This window comes from Eurosta solidaginis, chromosome 4 (assembly GCF_040869045.1).
Source record: "Eurosta solidaginis isolate ZX-2024a chromosome 4, ASM4086904v1, whole genome shotgun sequence".
NCBI lineage: Eukaryota > Metazoa > Arthropoda > Insecta > Diptera > Tephritidae > Eurosta > Eurosta solidaginis.
In genome coordinates this window covers 97,679,541-97,702,630 of record NC_090322.1, presented here as the reverse complement: position 1 = coordinate 97,702,630, position 23,090 = coordinate 97,679,541, and the positions used below count along the sequence as shown (strand labels likewise).

Here is a 23,090-nt window from a genome sequence, read left to right as displayed (position 1 = left end):
ACCCATATCGTACAAACAAAGTCTAGAGTCACCCCTGGTCCACCTTTATTGCGATACCTCGAAAAGGCGTACACCTATAGAACTAAGGCCCACTCCCTTTTAAAATACTCATTAACACCTTTCTTTTGCTACCCATATTGTACAAACAAAAACTAGGGTCACCCCTGGTCCACCTTTATGGCGATATCTCGAAACGGCGTCCACCTATGGAACTAAGGATTACTCCCTTTTAAAATACTCATAAACACCTTTCATTTGATACCCATATCGTACAAACGCATTCTAGAGTCACCCCTGGTCCACCTTTATGGCGATATCTCGAAAAGGCGACCACCTATACAACAACCACCACTCCCTTTTAAAACCCTCATTAATACCTTTAATTTGATACCCATATCGTACAAACACATTCTAGAGTCACCCCTGGTCCACCTTTTTGGCGATATTTCGATACGGCATCCACCTATAGAACTAAGGCCCACTCCCTTTTAAAATACTCATTAACACCATTCGTTTGATGTCCATATTGAACAAACAAATTCTAGGGTCACCCCTGGTCCACCTTTATAGCGATATCTCGAAACGGCGTCCACCTATGGAACTAAGGATTACTCCGTTTTAAAATACTCATTAACACCTTTCATTTGATACCCATATCGTACAAACGCATTCTAGAGTCACCCCTGGTCCACCTTTATGGCGATATCTCGAAAAGGCGACCACCTATACAACAACCACCACTCCCTTTTAAAACCCTCATTAATACCTATAATTTGATACCCATATCGTACAAACACATTCTAGAGTCACCCCTGGTCCACCTTTGTGGCGATATCTCGAAACGGCGTCCACCTATGGAACTAAGGATTACTCCCTTTTAAAATACTCATTAACACCTTTCATTTGATACCCATATCGTACAAACGCATTCTAGAGTCAACCCTGATCCACCTTTATGGCTATATCCCTAAATGGCGTCCACCTATAGAACTATGGCCCACTCCCTCATAAAATACTCTTTAATGCCTTTCATTTGATACACATGTCATACAAACATATTCCAGGTTTTCCCTCGGTTCATTTTCCTACATGGTTATTTTCCCTTATGTTGTCACCATAGCTCTCAACTGAGTATGTAATGTTCGGTTACACCCGAACTTAACCTTCCTTACTTGTTATATATATAGATAGTAAATGAAAGTCTAGACAAAGGGGTAGTTCCTAACCTATGGAAAACTTCAATTGTGGTACCAATAGAGAATGTCAAGAATACTACAAGAGCTGATGAGATAAGACCACTTAAAACGTTAGGGTGTGATGAAAAGATACTGGAAACTGTAGTTAAAAACCAGCTAGTGAAGTACCTAGATGATAATAAAATTATTCTACCGCAGGAATCCGGTTTTCGGAAAAAAATTCTTGTGAAAGTGCCTTGAACCTTTTCTTAGCTAACTGGAAGGAAGATCTGAGCAGAAAAAAACATATAATAGCTGTATTCCTAGACTTAAAACGTGCTTTTGAGGCTATCGATCAAAATTTATTGCTAAAAAAACTTTATAGCATAGGTGTAACTGAAACGGAGCAAAAATGGTTCCAAGACTTTATTATGAAGAGAAGCCAAAGAACTGTAATTGGATCATCCCTGTCAGAAAAAAGAGAGGTGCTTGTTGGACTTCCGCAAGGGTCTATCCTGGGACATATACTGTTTAATATTTATATTAATGATATAACCAATTCTCTAAAGTACTGTGATATTAAACTTTTTGCTGACGATGCATTGTTGATGCTTAGTGGAGATAATATCACTGAAATATATATAAAATTACAAGAAGACTTAAACAGGGTATATGATTGGTTATGCTCGAATAGATTGAAACTGAATATAAGCAAAACAAAATTTATGGTTATATCAAGAAGGAACTGTAAAAGCAACAGAACCGAGCTATGCGATTCATACTTAGGAAACGCTATGACACACCTATCAGAGATATGCTCGCCGCTCTAAATTGGCTAAGCATTAAACAGATACTGTTTTATCATACGATGAAGTTTATTAGAAACATAATAGAAGGCAACTTGCCTGATTATTTGAAAGGTAATATAAAATATGTAAGAAATGTTATTTCCGTAAATACAATAAGAAGGAATGATTTTAATTTACCAGCTTATAGAACAGAAGCAGACAAATGTAATTTGTACTATAAAGGACTAAAATTCTACAATGAATTACCAAATGAAGTAAAATCTAGTAACATAAGGGAATTTAAACACAAATTGTACAATTACTGTAGAACACTGTCATTCTAGTGCAAGGTGGGCAAACTTTCGAATCATCAATAGCATTGCGTACATCCCGCGTACTCTACGCTGGCACTAGGAAGCTTTCCCACGTATGCAAAAAGTATAAGATTACATATTAATTACTATATATAGATATAAGCTGGGCTTAGTATAAGCTGTAAGAAGAAATAAATAAATAAATGAAAACTATGAAGGCTGTAAAGGTACAAGATTGATAAAATAATAAATTTTCACAAAATATTGGTTGACTAAACATTTTAGAAAAAACACAGTTGTCCTGAGGGACAGATTGGTGAAGAATAATAATGAATACTGCAGTAGACAAATTTAAAATAAGAAAATAGGTACCCAAGTTCTCAAAGATCAAATAGTTGCGTTAACTTCAGAAGTTATGAATGTGACAAATCGCGATAAAATTTAAATAGTTCTTCATAAAAATCATGACTATTCTGTCTTGGTGGTCGCCGCAGAAATCGCATGACACATAAGATCAGAAAAAAGATATTGCTGGAAAATATGAAAATATAAAGAGTACGTTTAAAATTAAAAATTTACATCCACTGTACCTTACTTTTACCCATTACTTGAATTACTTCTACTACTATAAACTACCGCACTCTTCCATTGACTACAGCTGCTTAATTTTCTGTATAATTAGTTACAGATATCTTATTTTATATGTTTAAAATAAAATGAAATAAAAAAGGACGTGTGGCTCTTGAGGACTGCCGCGGTAAAGCTATTGCATATTATCAACTTATGCAATTATAATATTTATGCAACGTTTTGTTTTCTTTGATTTTAATTCAAGTTTTATCTTTGATATTAATTCAAGTTAACCGGTGACCGATACGAAAACAAATTTTTTACTTTTATTGAATAAATGAGAAGTTAATATTTAACTTTCACTTTAACTTTAACTTTATTTTTAACTTTAACTTTATTTTTAACTTTAACTTTCACTTTAATTTTAACATTCACTTTAACTTTAACTTTAACTTTCACTTTAACTTTAACTTTATTTTTAACTTTAACTTTCACTTTAATTTTAACATTCACTTTAACTTTAACTTTATTTTTAACTTTAACTTTAACATTCACTTTAACTTTAACTTTATCTTTACCTTTACCTTTAACTTTAACTATAAATTTAAACTTAACTTTAACTTTAACTTTAACTTTAATTTTAACTTTAACTTTAACTTTAAATTTAAATTTAACTTTTACTTTAACCTTAACTTTACCTTTAACTTTAACTTTGACTTTAACTTTAACTTAAATTTTGACTTTAATTTTAACCTCAACTTTAACTTTAACTTTCATTTTAACTTTAACTTTAACTTTCGCTTTTACTTTAATATTCACTTTAACTTTAACTTTTACTTTAACTTTAACTTTAACTTTAACTTAACTTTAACTTTAACTTTAACTTTTACTTTTACTTTAACTTTAACTTTTCTTTTACTTTTACTTTAACTTTTACTTTAGCTTTAACTTTAACTTTAACTTTTACTTTAACCTTAACTTTAACTTTAACTTTAACTTTGACTTTAACTTTCATTTTAACTTTAACTTTAACTTTATTTTTAACTTTAACTTTAACTTTCGCTTTAACTTTAACATTCACTTTAGCTTAAACTTTAACATTAACTTTAAGTTTAACTTAACTTTAACGTTAACTTAACTTTAACTTTATCTTTAATTTTAACTTTAACTTTAACTTTAAGTTTAACTTTAACTTTAACTTTAACTTTAATTTTAGCTTTAACTTTAATTTTAACTTTAAATTTAACTTTAACTTTAACTTCAACTTTAACTTTATTTTTATACTCAGTTGAGCAGAGCTCACAGAGTATATTAAGTTTGATTGGATAACGGTTGGTTGTACATATATAAAGGAATCGAGATAGATATAGACTTCCATATATCAAAATAATCAGGATCGAAAAAAAATTTGATTGAGCCATGTCCGTCCGTCCGTCCGTCCGTTAACACGATAACTTGAGTAAATTTTGAGGTATCTTGATGAAATTTGGTATGTAGATTCCTGAGCACTCATCTCAGATCGCTATTTAAAATGAACGATATCGGACTATAACCACGCCCACTTTTTCAATATCGAAAATTTCGAAAAACCGAAAAAGTGCGATAATTCATTACAAAAGACAGATAAAGCGACGAAACTTGGTAGATGAGTTGAACTTATGACGCAGAATAGAAAATTATTAAAATTTTGGACAACGGGCGTGGCACCGCCCACTTTTAAAAGAAGGTAATTTAGAAGTTTTGCAAGCTGTAATTTGGCAGTCGTTGAAGATATCATGATGAACTTTTGCAGGAACGTTACTGCTATTACTATATGTGCGCTCAATAAAAATTAGCAAAATCGGAGAAGGACCACGCCTACTTTTAAAAAAATTTTTTTTTAAAGTAAAATTTTAACAAAAAATTTAATATCTTTACAGTATATAAGTAAATTATGTCAACATTCAACTCCAGTAATGATATGGTGCAACAAAATACAAAAATAAAAGAAAATTTCAAAATGGGCGTGGCTCCGCCCTTTTTCATTTAATTTGTCTAGGATACTTTTAACGCCATAATTCGAACAAAAACTAACCAATCCTTTTGAAATTTGGTATGGGCATAGATTTTATAACGTTAACTGTTTTCTGTGAAAATGGGCGAAATCGGTTAATGCCGCGCCCAGTTTTTATACACAGTCGTCCGTCTGTCCTTCCGCATGGCCGTTAACAGGATAACTTGAGCAAAAATCGGCATATCTTTAATGAACTTAGTTCACGTGCTTACTTGAACTCACTTTATCTTGGTATGAAAAATGAACGAAATCCGACTATGACCACGCCCACTTTTTCGATATCGAAAATTACGAAAAATGAAAAAAATGCCATAATTTTATACCAAATACGAAAAAAGGGATGAAACATGGTAAGGTAATTGGATTGTTTTATTGACGCGAAATATAACTTTAGAAAAAACTTTATAAAATGGTTGTGACACCTACCATATTAAGTAGAAGAAAATTAAAAAAGTTCTGCAGGGCGAAATAAAAAACCCTTAAAATCTTGGCAGGTACTACATATATAAATAAATTAGCGGTATCCAACAAATGATGTTCTGGGTCACCCTGGTCCACATTTTGGTCGATATCTGGAAAATGCCTTCACATATACAACTACCACCACTCACTTTTAAAACTCTCAATAATACCTTTAATTTGATACCCATATCGTACAAACTTATTCTAAAGTCACCCCTGGTTCACCTTTATGGCGATATCTCGAAAAGGCGTCCACCTATAGAACTAAGTCCCACGCCCTTTTAAAATACTCATTAAAACCTTTCATTTGATACCCATATCCTACAAACATATTCTAAAGTCACCCCTGGTCCACCTTTATGGCGATATCTCGAAAAGGCGAACACCTATAGAACGAAGGCCACTCCCTTTTAAAAATACTCATTAACACCTTTCATTTGATACCCATATCGTACAAACAAAGTCTAGAGTCACCCCTGGTCCACCTTTATTGCGATACCTCGAAAAGGCGTACACCTATAGAACTAAGGCCCACTCCCTTTTAAAATACTCATTAACACCTTTCTTTTGCTACCCATATTGTACAAACAAAAACTAGGGTCACCCCTGGTCCACCCTTATGGCGATATCTCGAAACGGCGTCCACCTATGGAACTAAGGATTACTCCCTTTTAAAATACTCATAAACACCTTTCATTTGATACCCATATCGTACAAACGCATTCTAGAGTCACCCCTGGTCCACCTTTATGGCGATATCTCGAAAAGGCGACCACCTATACAACAACCACCACTCCCTTTTAAAACCCTCATTAATACCTTTAATTTGATACCCATATCGTACAAACACATTCTAGAGTCACCCCTGGTCCACCTTTTTGGCGATATTTCGATACGGCATCCACCTATAGAACTAAGGCCCACTCCCTTTTAAAATACTCATTAACACCATTCGTTTGATGTCCATATTGAACAAACAAATTCTAGGGTCACCCCTGGTCCACCTTTATAGCGATATCTCGAAACGGCATCCACCTATGGAACTAAGGATTACTCCGTTTTAAAATACTCATTAACACCTTTCATTTGATACCCATATCGTACAAACGCATTCTAGAGTCACCCCTGGTCCACCTTTATGGCGATATCTCGAAAAGGCGACCACCTATACAACAACCACCACTCCCTTTTAAAACCCTCATTAATACCTTTAATTTGATACCCATATCGTACAAACACATTCTAGAGTCACCCCTGGTCCACCTTTTTGGCGATATTTCGAAACGGCATCCACCTATAGAACTAAGGCCCACTCCCTTTTAAAATACTCATTAACACCATTCGTTTGATGCCCATATTGGACAAACAAATTCTAGGGTCACCCCTGGTCCACCTTTATAGCGATATCTCGAAACGGCGTCCACCTATGGAACTAAGGATTACTCCCTTTTAAAATACTCATTAACACCTTTCATTTGATACCCATATCGTACAAACGCATTCTAGAGTCACCCCTGGTCCACCTTTATGGCGATATTTCGAAAAGGCGTCCACCTATAGAACTAAGGCCCACGTCCTTTTAAGATACTCATTAACACCTTTCATTTGATACCCATATTGCTAACACCGAACCTTTACGAACCTTTTCAAACCTTTTCGAAACTTTTCGAGCCTTTTCGGATCTTTTTTGACAAATATCCGTTACGGTTTTTTTTTTATTTAATCGCCAAGCCCGCGATAAAATCTATGCAATAGCTTAAAATAAATGAAAACAAGTAAGGAAGGTTAAGTTCGGGTGTAACCGAACATTACATACTCAGTTGAGAGCTATGGTGACAACATAAGGGAAAATAACCATGTAGGAAAATGAACCGAGGGAAAACCTGGAATATGTTTGTATGACATGTGTATCAAATGAAAGGCATTAAAGAGTATTTTATGAGGGAGTGGGCCATAGTTCTATAGGTGGACGCCATTTAGGGATATAGCCATAAAGGTGGATCAGGGTTGACTCTAGAATGCGTTTGTACGATATGGGTATCTAATGAAAGGTGTTAATGAGTATTTTAAAAGGGAGTAATCCTTAGTTCCATAGGTGGACGCCGTTTCGAGATATCGCCACAAAGGTGGACCAGGGGTGACTCTAGAATGTGTTTGTACGATATGGGTATCAAATTATAGGTATTAATGAGGGTTTTAAAAGGGAGTGGTGGTTGTTGTATAGGTGGTCGCCTTTTCGAGATATCGCCATAAAGGTGGACGAGGGGTGACTCTAGAATGCGTTTGTACGATATGGGTATCAAATGAAAGGTGTTAATGAGTATTTTAAAAGGGAGTAATCCTTAGTTCCATAGGTGAACGCCGTTTCGAGATATCGCTATAAAGGTGGACCAGGGGAGACCCTAGAATTTGTTTGTTCAATATGGGCATCAAACGAATGGTGTTAATGAGTATTTTAAAAGGGAGTGGGCCTTAGTTCTATAGGTGGATGCCGTATCGAAATATCGCCAAAAAGGTGGACCAGGGGTGACTCTAGAATGTGTTTGTACGATATGGGTATCAAATTAAAGTTATTAATGAGGGTTTTAAAAGGGAGTGGTGGTTGTTGTATAGGTGGTCGCCTTTTCGAGATATCGCCATAAAGGTGGACCAGGGGTGACTCTAGAATGCGTTTGTACGATATGGGTATCAAATGAAAGGTGTTTATAAGTATTTTAAAAGGGAGTAATCCTTAGTTCCATAGGTGGACGCCGTTTCGAGATATCGCCATAAAGGTGGACCAGGGGTGACCCTAGTTTTTGTTTGTACAATATGGGTATCAAAAGAAAGGTGTTAATGAGTATTTTAAAAGGGAGTGGGCCTTAGTTCTATAGGTGTACGCCTTTTCGAGGTATCGCAATAAAGGTGGACCAGGGGTGACTCTAGACTTTGTTTGTACGATATGGGTATCAAATGAAAGGTGTTAATGAGTATTTTTAAAAGGGAGTGGCCTTCGTTCTATAGGTGTTCGCCTTTTCGAGATATCGCCATAAAGGTGGACCAGGGGTGACTTTAGAATATGTTTGTAGGATATGGGTATCAAATGAAAGGTTTTAATGAGTATTTTAAAAGGGCGTGGGACTTAGTTCTATAGGTGGACGCCTTTTCGAGATATCGCCATAAAGGTGAACCAGGGGTGACTCTAGAATAAGTTTGTACGATATGGGTATCAAATTAAAGGTATTATTGAGAGTTTTAAAAGTGAGTGGTGGTAGTTGTATATGTGAAGGCATTTTCCAGATATCGACCAAAATGTGGACCAGGGTGACCCAGAACATCATCTGTTGGATACCGCTAATTTATTTATATATGTAGTACCTGCCAAGATTTTAAGGGTTTTTTATTTCGCCCTGCAGAACTTTTTTAATTTTCTTCTACTTAATATGGTAGGTGTCACAACCATTTTATAAAGTTTTTCTAAAGTTATATTTCGCGTCAATAAAACAATCCAATTACCTTACCATGTTTCATCCCTTTTTTCGTATTTGGTATAAAATTATGGCATTTTTTTCATTTTTCGTAATTTTCGATATCGAAAAAGTGGGCGTGGTCATAGTCGGATTTCGTTCATTTTTCATACCAAGATAAAGTGAGTTCAAGTAAGCACGTGAACTAAGTTCATTAAAGATATGCCGATTTTTGCTCAAGTTATCGTGTTAACGGCCATGCGGAAGGACAGACGGACGACTGTGTATAAAAACTGGGCGTGGCATCAACCGATTTCGCCCATTTTCACAGAAAACAGTTAACGTTATAAAATCTATGCCCGTACCAAATTTCAAAAGGATTGGTTAGTTTTTGTTTTTGTTCGAATTATGGCGTTAAAAGTATCCTAGACAAATTAAATGAAAAAGGGCGGAGCCACGCCCATTTTGAAATTTTATTTTATTTTTGTATTTTGTTGCACCATATCATTACTGGAGTTGAATGTTGACATAATTTACTTATATACTGTAAAGATATTAAATTTTTTGTTAAAATTTTACTTTAAAAAAAATTTTTTTTTGAAAGTAGGCGTGGTCCTTCTCCGATTTTGCTAATTTTTATTGAGCGCACATATAGTAATAGCAGTAACGTTCCTGCCAAAGTTCATCATGATATCTTCAACGACTGCCAAATTACAGCTTGCAAAACTTCTAAATTACCTTCTTTTAAAAGTGGGCGGTGCCACGCTCATTGTCCAAAATTTTACTAATTTTCTATTCTGCGTCATAAGTTCAACTCATCTACCAAGTTTCGTCGCTTTATCTGTCTTTTGTAATGAATTATCGCACTTTTTCTGTTTTTCGAAATTTTCGATATTGAAAAAGTGGGCGTGGTTATAGTCCGATATCGTTCATTTTAAATAGCGATCTGAGATGAGTGCTCAGGAATCTACATACCAAATTTCATCAAGATACCTCAACATTTACTCAAGTTATCGTTTTAACGGACGGACGGACGGACGGACATGGCTCAATCAAATTTTTTTTCGATCCTGATTATTTTGATATATGGAAGTCTATATCTATCTCGATTCCTTTATATATGTACAACCAACCGTTATCCAATCAAACTTAATATACTCTGTGAGCTCTGCTCAACTGAGTATAAAAAATGTATAAAAATTAATAAAACTAAGTAGAACGTATAAAAAGTTACTTATATTAAATTGTCAATATTTATTAATAATTAATTTATTATTATTAATTATTAATATTTAAATCGTCAATATTGATATGTATGTTCAAAGGAACTTAATAATACTAACTAAAACGTATTAAAAGTCACTTTAACCTTGCAGCATGTTGTTTTTATTATGTGCCCAAAAAGTAGCATGGACTTTTCCTTTTGCATTCACTTTTAATTTTAGTGAGTGACAAGCGAAAGCAAACGATCGTGGTGGCACATCGTTAGTGTCTGTGTGAAAATACGAACTCAAGTTGCACAATGTGCAGCTTTTGACCGGCTCTGCTTTACATTGTCGCAACGCATGCTTAATTGGGTTAGGGCAGAAAACGCCGGTTGTTTGCGTGCGCTAAAAAAACGCAGTGCGGTTTTATTAGGTTGGCTTGTAAGCGACCATATATGTATACGATAAGCGATAGCACAATGGCTACTTCGTGAAAATCAACGACAGCTCTTTTAGTTTATCTCGATGGTCGTACGGTGAAGAAGTGTCGCACGCGCGCTTAGAACAGAGAACCAAAGAGTGCGTGTGACACGTGTTCACCGTTCAAGCATTGAAATCAAACTAAATAAATAATTGATTTTGCTTTCGTGCTCGCTACGCGTTCGTGTTTACTAACACATTCTCAATTTGTTAACCGTGTAAATGTACTGGTGCCCACCGCTTTTATGATAGAGATCCAATTTTATGTATTTGGCTTGTTGCTAACACCGAACCTTTACGAACCTTTTCAAACCTTTTCGAAACTTTTCGAGCCTTTTCGGATCTTTTTTGACAAATATCCGTTACGGTTTTTTTTTTGATTTAGTCGCCAAGCCCGCGATAAAATCTATGCAATAGCTTAAAATAAATGAAAACAAGTAAGGAAGGTTAAGTTCGGGTGTAACCGAACATTACATACTCAGTTGAGAGCTATGGTGACAACATAAGGGAAAATAACCCTGTAGGAAAATGAACCGAGGGAAAACGTGGAATATGTTTGTATGACATGTGTATTAAATTAAAGGCATTAAAGAGTATTTTATGAGGGAGTGGGCCATAGTTCTATAGGTGGACGCCATTTAGGGATATAGCCATAAAGGTGGATCAGGGTTGACTCTAGAATGCGTTTGTACGATATGGGTATCAAATGAAAGGTGTTAATGAGTATTTTAAAAGGGAGTAATCCTTAGTTCCATAGGTGGACGCCGTTTCGAGATATCGCCACAAAGGTGGACCAGGGGTGACTCTAGAATGTGTTTGTACGATATGGGTATCAAATTATAGGTATTAATGAGGGTTTTAAAAGGGAGTGGTGGTTGTTGTATAGGTGGTCGCCTTTTCGAGATATCGCCATAAAGGTGGACCAGGGGTGACTCTAGAATGCGTTTGTACGATATGGGTATCAAATGAAAGGTGTTAATGAGTATTTTAAAAGGGAGTAAACCTTAGTTCCATAGGTGGACGCCGTTTCGAGATATCGCTATAAAGGTTGACCAGGAGTGACCCTAGAATTTGTTTGTTCAATATGGGCATCAAACGAATGGTGTTAATGAGTATTTTAAAAGGGAGTGGGCCTTAGTTCTATAGGTGGATGCCGTTTCGAAATATCGCCAAAAAGGTGGACCAGGGGTGACTCTAGAATTAAAGGTATTAATGAGGGTTTTAAAAGGGAGTGGTGGTTGTTGTATAGGGTGTCGCCTTTTCGAGATATCGCCATAAAGGTGGACCAGGGGTGACTCTAGAATGCGTTTGTACGATATGGGTATCAAATGAAAGGTGTTTATGAGCATTTTAAAAGGGAGTAATCCTTAGTTCCATAGGTGGACGCCGTTTCGAGATATCGCCATAAAGGTGGACCAGGGGTGACCCTAGTTTTTGTTTGTACAATATGGGTATCAAAAGAAAGGTGTTAATGAGTATTTTAAAAGGGAGTGGGCCTTAGTTCTATAGGTGTACGCCTTTTCGAGGTATCGCAATAAAGGTGGACCAGGGGTGACTCTAGACTTTGTTTGTACGATATGGGTATCAAATGAAAGGTGTTAATGAGTATTTTTAAAAGGGAGTGGCCTTCGTTCTATAGGTGTTCGCCTTTTCGAGATATCGCCATAAGGGTGGACCAGGGGTGACTTTAGAATATGTTTGTAGGATATGGGTATCAAATGAAAGGTTTTAATGAGTATTTTAAAAGTGCGTGGGACTTAGTTCTATAGGTGGACGCCTTTTCGAGATATCGCCATAAAGGTGAACCAGGGGTGACTCTAGAATAAGTTTGTACGATATGGGTATCAAATTAAAGGTATTATTGAGAGTTTTAAAAGTGAGTGGTGGTAGTTGTATATGTGAAGGCATTTTCCAGATATCGACCAAAATGTGGACCAGGGTGACCCAGAACATCATCTGTTGGATACCGCTAATTTATTTATATATGTAGTACCTGCCAAGATTTTAAGGGTTTTTTGTTTCGCCCTGCAGAACTTTTTTAATTTTCTTCTACTTAATATGGTAGGTGTCACAACCATTTTATAAAGTTTTTTCTAAAGTTATATTTCGCGTCAATAAAACAATCCAATTACCTTACCATGTTTCATCCCTGTTTTCGTATTTGGTATAAAATTATGGCATTTTTTTCATTTTTCGTAATTTTCGATATCGAAAAAGTGGGCGTGGTCATAGTCGGATTTCGTTCATTTTTCATAACAAGATAAAGTGAGTTCAAGTAAGCACGTGAACTAAGTTCATTAAAGATATGCCGATTTTTGCTCAAGTTATCGTGTTAACGGCCATGCGGAAGGACAGACGGACGACTGTGTATAAAAACTGGGCATGGCATCAACCGATTTCGCCCATTTTCACAGAAAACAGTTAACGTTATAAAATCTATGCCCATACCAAATTTCAAAAGGATTGGTTAGTTTTTGTTCGAATTATGGCGTTAAAAGTATCCTAGACAAATTAAATGAAAAAGGGCGGAGCCACGCCCATTTTTAAATTTTCTTTTATTTTTGTATTTTGTTGCACCATATCATGACTGGAGTTGAATGTTGACATAATTTACTTATATACTGTAAAGATATTAAATTTTTTGTTAAAATTTTACTTTAAAAAAAAAATGTGTTTAAAAGTAGGCGTGGTCCTTCTCCGATTTTGCTAATTTTTATTGAGCGCACATATAGTAATAGCGGTAACGTTCCTCCAAAGTTCATCATGATATCTTCAACGACTGCCAAATTACAGCTTGCAAAACTTCTAAATTACCTTCTTTTAAAAGTGGGCGGTGCCACGCCCATTGTCCAAAATTTTACTAATTTTCTATTCTGCGTCATAAGTTCGACTCATCTACCAAGTTTCGTCGCTTTATCTGTCTTTTGTAATGAATTATCGCACTTTTTCGGTTTTTCGAAATTTTCGATATTGAAAAAGTGGGCGTGGTTATAGTCCGATATCGTTCATTTTAAATAGCGATCTGAGATGAGTGCTCAGGAATCTACGTACCAAACTTCATCAAGATACCTCAAAATTTACTCAAGTTATCGTGTTAACGGACGGACGGACGGACGGACATGGCTCAATCAAATTTTTTTTCGATCCTGAGTATAAAAAAATGTATAAAAATTAATAAAACTAAGTATAACGTATAAAAAGTTACTTATATTAAATTGTCAATATTTATTAATAATTAATTTATTATTATTAATTATTAATATTTAAATCGTCAATATTGATATGTATGTTCAAAGGAACTTAATAATACTAACTAAAACGTATTAAAAGTCACTTTAACCTTGCAGCATGTTGTTTTTATTATGTGCCCAAAACGTAGCATGGACTTTTCCTTTTGCATTCACTTTTGGTTTTAGTGAGTGACAAGCGAAAGCAAACGATCGTGGTGGCACATCGTTAGTGTCTGTGTGAAAATACGAACTCAAGTTACACAATGCATGCTTAATTGGGTTAGGGCAAAAAACGCCGGTTGTTTGCGTGCGCTAAAAAAACGCAGTGCGGTTTTATTAGGTTGGCTTGTAAGCGACCATATATGTATACGATAAGCAATAGCACAATGGCTACTTCGTGAAAATCAACGACAGCTCTTTTAGTTTATCTCGATGGTCGTACGGTGAAGAAGTGTCGCACGCGCGCTTAGAACAGAGAACCAAAGAGTGCGTGTGACACGTGTTCACCGTTCAAGCATTGAAATCAAACTAAATAAATAATTGATTTTGCTTTCGTGCTCGCTACGCGTTCGTGTTTACTAACACATTCTCAATTTGGTAACCGTGTAAATGTAGTGGTGCCCACCGCTTTTATGATAGAGATCCAATTTTATGTATTTGGCTTGTTGCTAACACCGAACCTTTACGAACCTTTTCAAACCTTTTCGAAACTTTTCGAGCCTTTTCGGATCTTTTTTGACAATTATCGGTTACGGTTTTTTTTTTATTTAATCGCCAAGCCCGCGATAAAATCTATGCAATAGCTTAAAATAAATGAAAACAAGTAAGGAAGGTTAAGTTCGGGTGTAACCGAACATTACATACTCAGTTGAGAGCTATGGTGACAACATAAGGGAAAATAACCATGTAGGAAAATGAACCGAGGGAAAACCTGGAATATGTTTGTATGACATGTGTATTAAATGAAAGGCATTAAAGAGTATTTTATGAGGGAGTGGGCCATAGTTCTATAGGTGGACGCCATTTAGGGATATAGCCATAAAGGTGGATCAGGGTTGACTCTAGAATGCGTTTGTACGATATGGGTATCAAATGAAAGGTGTTAATGAGTATTTTAAAAGGGAGTAATCCTTAGTTCCATAGGTGGACGCCGTTTCGAGATATCGCCACAAAGGTGGACCAGGGGTTACTCTAGAATGTGTTTGTACGATATGGGTATAAAATTATAGGTATTAATGAGGGTTTTAAAAGGGAGTGGTGGTTGTTGTATAGGTGGTCGCCTTTTCGAGATATCGCCATAAAGGTGGACCAGGGGTGACTCTAGAATGCGTTTGTACGATATGGGTATCAAATGAAAGGTGTTAATGAGTATTTTAAAAGGGAGTAATCCTTAGTTCCATAGGTGGACGCCCTTTCGAGATATCGCTATAAAGGTGGACCAGGGGTGACCCTAGAATTTGTTTGTTCAATATGGGCATCAAACGAATGGTGTTAATGAGTATTTTAAAAGGGAGTGGGCCTTAGTTCTATAGGTGGATGCCGTTTCGAAATATTGCCAAATAGGTGGACCAGGGGTGACTCTAGAATGTGTTTGTACGATATGGGTATCAAATTAAAGGTATTAATGAGGGTTTTAAAAGGGAGTGGTGGTTGTTGTATAGGTGGTCGCCTTTTCGAGATATCGCCATAAAGGTGGACCAGGGGTGACTCTAGAATGCGTTTGTACGATATGGGTATCAAATGAAAGGTGTTTATGAGTATTTTAAAAGGGAGTAATCCTTAGTTCCATAGGTGGACGCCGTTTCGAGATATCGCCATAAAGGTGGACCAGGGGTGACCCTAGTTTTTGTTTGTACAATATGGGTATCAAAAGAAAGGTGTTAATGAGTATTTTAAAAGGGAGTGGGCCTTAGTTCTATAGGTGTACGCCTTTTCGAGGTATCGCAATAAAGGTGGACCAGGGGTGACTCTAGACTTTGTTTGTACGATATGGGTATCAAATGAAAGGTGTTAATGAGTATTTTTAAAAGGGAGTGGCCTTCGTTCTATAGGTGTTCGCCTTTTCGAGATATCGCCATAAAGGTGGACCAGTGGTGACTTTAGAATATGTTTGTACGATATGGGTATCAAATGAAAGGTTTTAATGAGTATTTTAAAAGGGCGTGGGACTTAGTTCTATAGGTGGACGCCTTTTCGAGATATCGCCATAAAGGTGAACCAGGGGTGACTCTAGAATAAGTTTGTACGATATGGGTATCAAATTAAAGGTATTATTGAGAGTTTTAAAAAGGGAGTGGTGGTAGTTGTATATGTGAAGGCATTTTCCAGATATCGACCAAAATGTGGACCAGGGTGACCCAGAACATCATCTGTTGGATACCGCTAATTTATTTATATATGTAGTACCTGCCAAGATTTTAAGCGTTTTTTATTTCGCCCTGCAGAACTTTTTTAATTTTCTTCTACTTAATATGGTAAGTGTCACAACCATTTTATAAAGTTTTTTCTAAAGTTATATTTCGCGTCAATAAAACAATCCAATTACCTTACCATGTTTCATCCCTTTTTTCGTATTTGGTGTAAAATTATGGCATTTTTTTAATTTTTCGTAATTTTCGATATCGAAAAAGTGGGCGTGGTCATAGTCGGATTTCGTTCATTTTTCATATCAAGATAAAGTGAGTTCAAGTAAGCACGTGAACTAAGTTCATTAAAGATATGCCGATTTTTGCTCAAGTTATCGTGTTAACGGCTATGCGGAAGGACAGACGGACGACTGTGTATAAAAACTGGGCGTGGCATCAACCGATTTCGCCCATTTTCACAGAAAACAGTTAACGTTATAAAATCCATGCACATACCAAATTTCAAAAGGATTGGTTAGTTTTTGTTGGAATTATGGCGTTAAAAGTATCCTAGACAAATTAAATGAAAAAGGGCGGAGCCACGCCGATTTTGAAATTTTCTTTTATTTTTGTATTTTGTTGCACCATATCATTAGTGGAGTTGAATGTTGACATAATTTACTTATACTGTAAAGATATTAAATTTTTTGTTAAAATTTTACTTTAAAAAAATTTTTTTTTAAAAGTAGGCGTGGTCCTTCTCCGATATTGCTAATTTTTATTGAGCGCACATATAGTAATAGCAGTAACGTTCCTGCCAAAGTTCATCATGATATCTTCAACGACTGCCAAATTACTGCTTGCAAAACTTCTAAATTACCTTCTTTTAAAAGTGGGCGGTGCCACGCCCATTGTCCAAAATTTTACTAATTTTCTATTCTGCGTCATAAGTTCAACTCATCTACCAAGTTTCGTCGCTTTATCTGTCTTTTGTAATGAATTATCGCACTTTTTCGGTTTTTCGAAATTTTCGATATTGAAAAAGTGGGCGTGGTTATAGTCCGATATCGTTCATTTTAAATAGCGATCTGAGATGAGTGCTCAGGAATCTACATACCAAATTTCATCAAGATACCTCAAAATTTACTCAAGTTATCGTGTTAACGGACGGACGGACGGACGGACATGGCTCAATCAAATTTTTTTTCGATCCTGATTATTTTGATATATGGAAGTCTATATCTATCTCGATTCCTTTATATATGTACAACCAACCGTTATCCAATCAAACTTAATATACTCTGTGAGCTCTGCTCAACTGAGTATAAAAATCTTTGTTTAATAGAAATAATAGAGAAAATGAAAAAATATAACATTGAAAAGCGTTGTTTAATAAAAATAGTTAAGGTAATCTAAATCATTTATCTTTATTATTTTTTAGAAATATTATAAATATAAGTTTGGGCTATATCATCTAAGAAAACCTGCCCTCTAGGGAAGGCATAAGTTAGATATCAAATACAAAAAGACTTAGTATTAGTCAAAAATTTTACCACCCATAAATTAGATAATAAATATAAAGGCACGTATAGATAAAAAAATATTGATAAAAACAACAATTTTATATTAAAACCAAATATAATAGGAAATAGTTATAGGACCAATAAAGATAAGGAAATAATAATCCATAAGAATAGGCTTAAACCAACATAAAACATCTATAAATAACGAAAAAAATTTAACAGAAAAAATAAAAACAACAATCTCATTATAAGCATTCCACTTTACTCTTCAAGCACAAAAAAAAAACAGATACCAACACAATATGTTCAAATGTAGAGAAAGAAAAAAACGAAAGTCAGCATAATAGGTACACATGTAAAGCATAAGTAAACAAATAAAAATAACAAACTACATAAACAAACAAGGTCACTAATTTTGGCATTAAGTTACCATTATGTCATAAATTATAATTGAATGCGAAAGACAGTTGAAATTATGTACACCCAAGCAAGTTTCAAACGGGTCATTAGGCAACTTGAATTGTCATACTTTATTAAATTATGTATGACCATTCTTCAAAGGCGGGTGGTGTAGCGTTACTTGGAATGCGTTTCAATTTCAATGCATTTTATGGTAGAATATATACACCCACATATAGACAAGCAAGTAGTCAAATTTTACTGGCCCAAATAATTAGTTGAACTCAGCAGGAGTGCAACATCATATGTGCATGCCGGCACATACGGCACATATTTGTTATCATTTGTCAATCCGTCACATTGACCGACACATATGTCGATTAGTCACACTGACCGACATATGTACCTATTAGCCATATTTACTGTCCAACCATATACATATGCAGACAAATGCAATTCATATTTACACTATTTACACTAATACTGGCAACTGCATCACTTTGATAGCAGTACCATTCATTTATCTATGTCGCTTATATTCCTGATCCCTGATTTCATTACTCGCGGTACTACGCCATTTTGGCTACAACTCTGGAAAAATACAAAAATCTACGCACAACAACCAAGAGAAATATTTCTCGTATAAAAACCATTATTGATGCAAATGGCAGAGGAGAAGGGAAGACTCTCTCAACAGCGGAGTTGAAATACCTCTTAGGAATATTAGAGTCGTATTTTAGAGAAATCCTAGCTATTCAATCGAATATTGAAAAACTAGAGCCAGAAGATAGTGCTCGGGGTGAAATTGAAGATTTGTATGTGTCAATTAAACTCGAAATTCAATCGCTGTTAGGGAAAGATGTGCACAACATGACTGTATCAGATACGACCTTTTCATATCCTGTGCCACATGCAAAAAAATTACCTGCCTTATAATTACTGGCTTTCGACGGAAAATACTCCAATTACAAAACTTTATCACTTCATTCAAGCAAATTATCGATCGCGAGATTAGTTTGTCAAATGTCGTAAAACCGATAATAAAAAACGTAGCAGCAAAATCAAAATCCAAAAACATAGCTTTTAAATTTCTTGCTCAAAGCGGGTATGCTCTCTCTGCTCTAAGGAGCTGAGGTCTAAATTAGGCGTGTCATTTTATGCTAGATACGTGGATGACATAATATGTGTTTTAACTACTAATAACGAAGAGCTTGTACTGGAGTACCTCAACCAGCAGTACGGAAACATAAAATTTACAATGGAAACCGAAAAAGACAGAGGAATCTGCTATCTAGACCTTACGATAAATATTGATAAGCTTGCCAAAAGATTTAGCTATAACATATATAGAAAGCCACCGGCCACCGACACAATAATACATAATACATCAAATCACCCCCAACAGCATAAGAAAGCAGCGTTAAGGCATTTGGTACATATACTTGAAAGAACACCTCTTACACAGAAGGCATATAAGAGAGAGCTTGAAGTCATATATAACATTGCTGCAAACAACGGATATAAAAAAGCACTAGTAGATAAGCTCAGAAAGACGCATGTTGAACCAAAAAGAAATAATGAAGAGGAAAATAATAACACTTGGACGACTATGACATATACTGGAAAAGCAACATATAAATTGGCTAACTTCTTTAAAAAATACAACATTAACATAGCGTTCAAAACATTGAACAATCTAGGTCGGAACTTAGAACTGACACTAACTCAGAGGATCCGTTTAGCAGCCACGGCGTATAAAAGCTTACCTGCGGATGCAAACATAGTTACATAGGACGAACAGGGCGGCAAATAAGAACGAGGTTCAGAGAGCACATTAGATATTACAACAAAAAAACACAGAATCCAAACATTATAGCATAGTCTAACTTCGCGAATCACATGGTTGAAAGTGAATGTTCCCCAGCAAACATCAATAAAACAGTTAGGGTTGTTCACATACAAGCAAAAGGCCGACGTCTCAACGTACTCGAAAACACGGAAATCTATAAAAAGAAAACATTGCACGGTAGAATAATAAACGAACAGTTAAACACAATTTCTGACACAATATTCGAGCCTTTAAAAAATGTTTTAAAGAAACAAAGTACTCACACTGGTACAACAGAGAAACACACAACAACAAATAAACAAAATACAATTAACGCACCAAAACAACAAATCTACAAAGAAGACCAAACGACTAAAATTACGGACTTTTGCCTGCATCAGTCAGCCACACAAATCGATCAGTAAAAACCACCCTCGATTCTTAATGAGCACACAGCACATAACTAAATATACACAAGCATCAATTTTGACAATACTTGCTCATGTACCTACGAACTATAAATACAGGACAAACGACAACAACAGATCAGAATGAAAATTGACACTGATGATGGCACAACGCCGCAACCGGTTTGTCTCGAAACCAAATTTGACAAGGGATGACGGAAAATCGTTCCCATATCCATCAGCTGTCAAGTTCTTAATTCTGTTGTGTTTAATAATATAAGTAAAAGTCTAACACTATTCAGCTTTGTAAACAGCTCATACTTTGCCTTTCAATATGTCTCATATAAAAATGAAATGTTTAATGCACAGGCTAGTGTAAACGATATTGTGGTAAAAATCCAATGTATGCTGTAGAATAGGCCTATAATCTACTTTGTGCTTTCAGGCTATATATTAGTTAGTGCCTCACTCCCTTTTGTACGACGTCTTGTCTTTCACACTTTCTTGCACTTCTGGTTGTTCATTATTCCTTATAAAATTTATATATCTGTTCACTTTTTTATTGGTCTATTTTATGCATAGTAGTCTTAAATTTTGTTTTCATTTTTAAATTGCAATCATCACTTTCTTTTCTCAAAATTTATGGATAAACTATTTAATTAACTAAAAAGTCGTTCAATTTTTCTTTCCTCCATGTCTTTTTTACCTACTCGCTGGTGTCACTAATGCAATAAAAGATTCGCACAGGATCGCCAAAAATATTTAGTGATCAACCAAATAAAAAATATTTAATTTTTTGAAATTTTCATTTTTTTATTTATTTGAAGTTTTATTATTAACTAACTAAAATTTTCTTTTTGAAGTAATTAAAATTTTTTTAAAAATTAAAGTACAAAGTATATAACAAAATAGTTAACATGTCATACAAACACATTCCAGGGTTATCCTAGGTTCATTTTCCTACATGGTGATTTTCCCTTATTTGACAAAGGATGAAGGAAAATCGTTCCAAAAAACGTCACCATTGGACTACAATTTCGGACTCTTATCGGACTCATAATTAGGAACGCTTCGAAAATATTTCAGGGGTGATTTAAAAAAAGTGATAAAGAAATGCGTTCAAATTTAGCCAAATTTTCATATTCATTCAAATAAAACGAATTGATAGCTGAAGAAAGATAGCAAATGCAAGTTGCTCCTCTTTTGTATGTATCCATGAAAAAGACAATTTTGTCTCCAAAGCTCTCATCTGAGTATGTAATGTTCGGTTACACCCGAACTTACTTACTTACTTACTTAATTGGCGCTTAACCGTCTAAACGGTTATGGCCGTCCAACAAGGCGCGCCAGTCGCTCCGCCAACCGTCGCCAATTGGTCACACCAAGGGAGTTTAAATCGTTTTCCACCTGGTCCTTCCAACGGAGTGGGGGCCGCCCTCTACCTCTGCTTCCATAGGCGGGTTCCGATAGAAACACTTTCTTGGCCGGAGCATCATCTTTCATTCGCATAACATGGCCTAGCCAGCGCAGCCGCTGCGTTTTAATTCGCTGGACTATGTTGATGTCTGCGTATAGCTCGTACAGCTCATCATTAAATCTTCTTCGGTACTCGCCATCGCCAACGCGTTGAGGTCCATAAATCTTTCGAAGAACTTTTCTCTCGAACACTCCCAAAGCCGCTTCATCTGCTGTTTTCATGGTCCATGCTTCTGCCCCATATAGCAGGACGGGTACGATAAGTGACTTGTAGAGTATGATTTTAGTTCGCCGAGAGAGGACTTTACTTTTCAATTGCCTACCTAGTCCAAAGTAGCATTTATTGGCAAGATTGATTCTTCGCTGGATTTCAGTGCTGATGTTGTTGCTAGTGTTGATGCTGGTTCCCAAATAAACGAAGTCTTTTACTATTTCGAAATTATGGCTGCCAACAGTAGCGTGGTTGCCAAGGCGCATATGCGCTGACTCTTTGCTCGATGACAGCAGGTACTTCGTTTTGTCCTCATTCACCATCAAACCCATCTTTACCGCTTATTTTTCCAGCTTGGAGTAAGCAGAACTAACAGCGCGGGTGTTTAGGCCGATGATATCAATGTCATCAGCATATGCCAGTAATTGCACGCTTTTATAGTATATTGTTCCAGTGCGGTTAAGTTCTGCAGCTAGTATAATTTTCTCCAGCATCAAATTAAAGAAATCGCACGATAGGGGGTCACCCTGTCTGAAACCTCGTTTAGTTTCGAACGGCTCGGAGAGGTCCTTCCCAATTCTGACTGAGCTGATGGTGTTGCTCAACGTCATTTTGCACAGCCGTATAAGTTTTGCGGGGAAACCAAATTCAGACATAGCGGCATATAGGCAGCTCCTTTTCGTGCTGTCGAAGGCGGCTTTAAAGTCGACGAAGAGGTGATGTGTGTCGATTCTCTTTTCACGGGTTTTTTCCAAGATTTGGCGCATTGTGAAAATCTGGTCGATGGTAGATTTACCAGGTCTGAAGCCGCACTGATAAGATCCAATCAGCACCATACACCCGAACTTAGCCTTCCTTAATTGTTTCATTGATATTTGACTACATTGCAGAAATGGATGTAAACTATGCAGCCAAAATAATTAACTGAACATTAGACTGGGTTAACTCCGTCCCTCCTGAGTGAGGGTCGTCCGCGATCCTCTCAGTAATCTTTCATATAGCAACATCCATCATCAATCATAGCATCAGCCAGATCGCTAGGAAGGCGGTAATGGTTGTCACCGAAAGTCCAGAGCCGTAATAAAATCCTCAAATCCCTTCCCGGCAGCACTTGGGGTAAAGATAAAGAAACGCTCATCACCACTTACAAAGCAATTGGCCGGCCGATTACATGCTAC

The 23,090-nt window shown here is 36.0% G+C and overlaps 1 protein-coding gene across 9 annotated transcripts in view; it reads left to right on the top strand.

The window, feature by feature from the left end:
• PGAP1 (GPI inositol-deacylase) overlaps positions 1 to 23,090 on the top strand; it is a 1,928,961-nt gene that overhangs the window by 1,676,440 nt on the left and 229,431 nt on the right. The gene's annotated exons all lie outside the window — the stretch shown is intronic.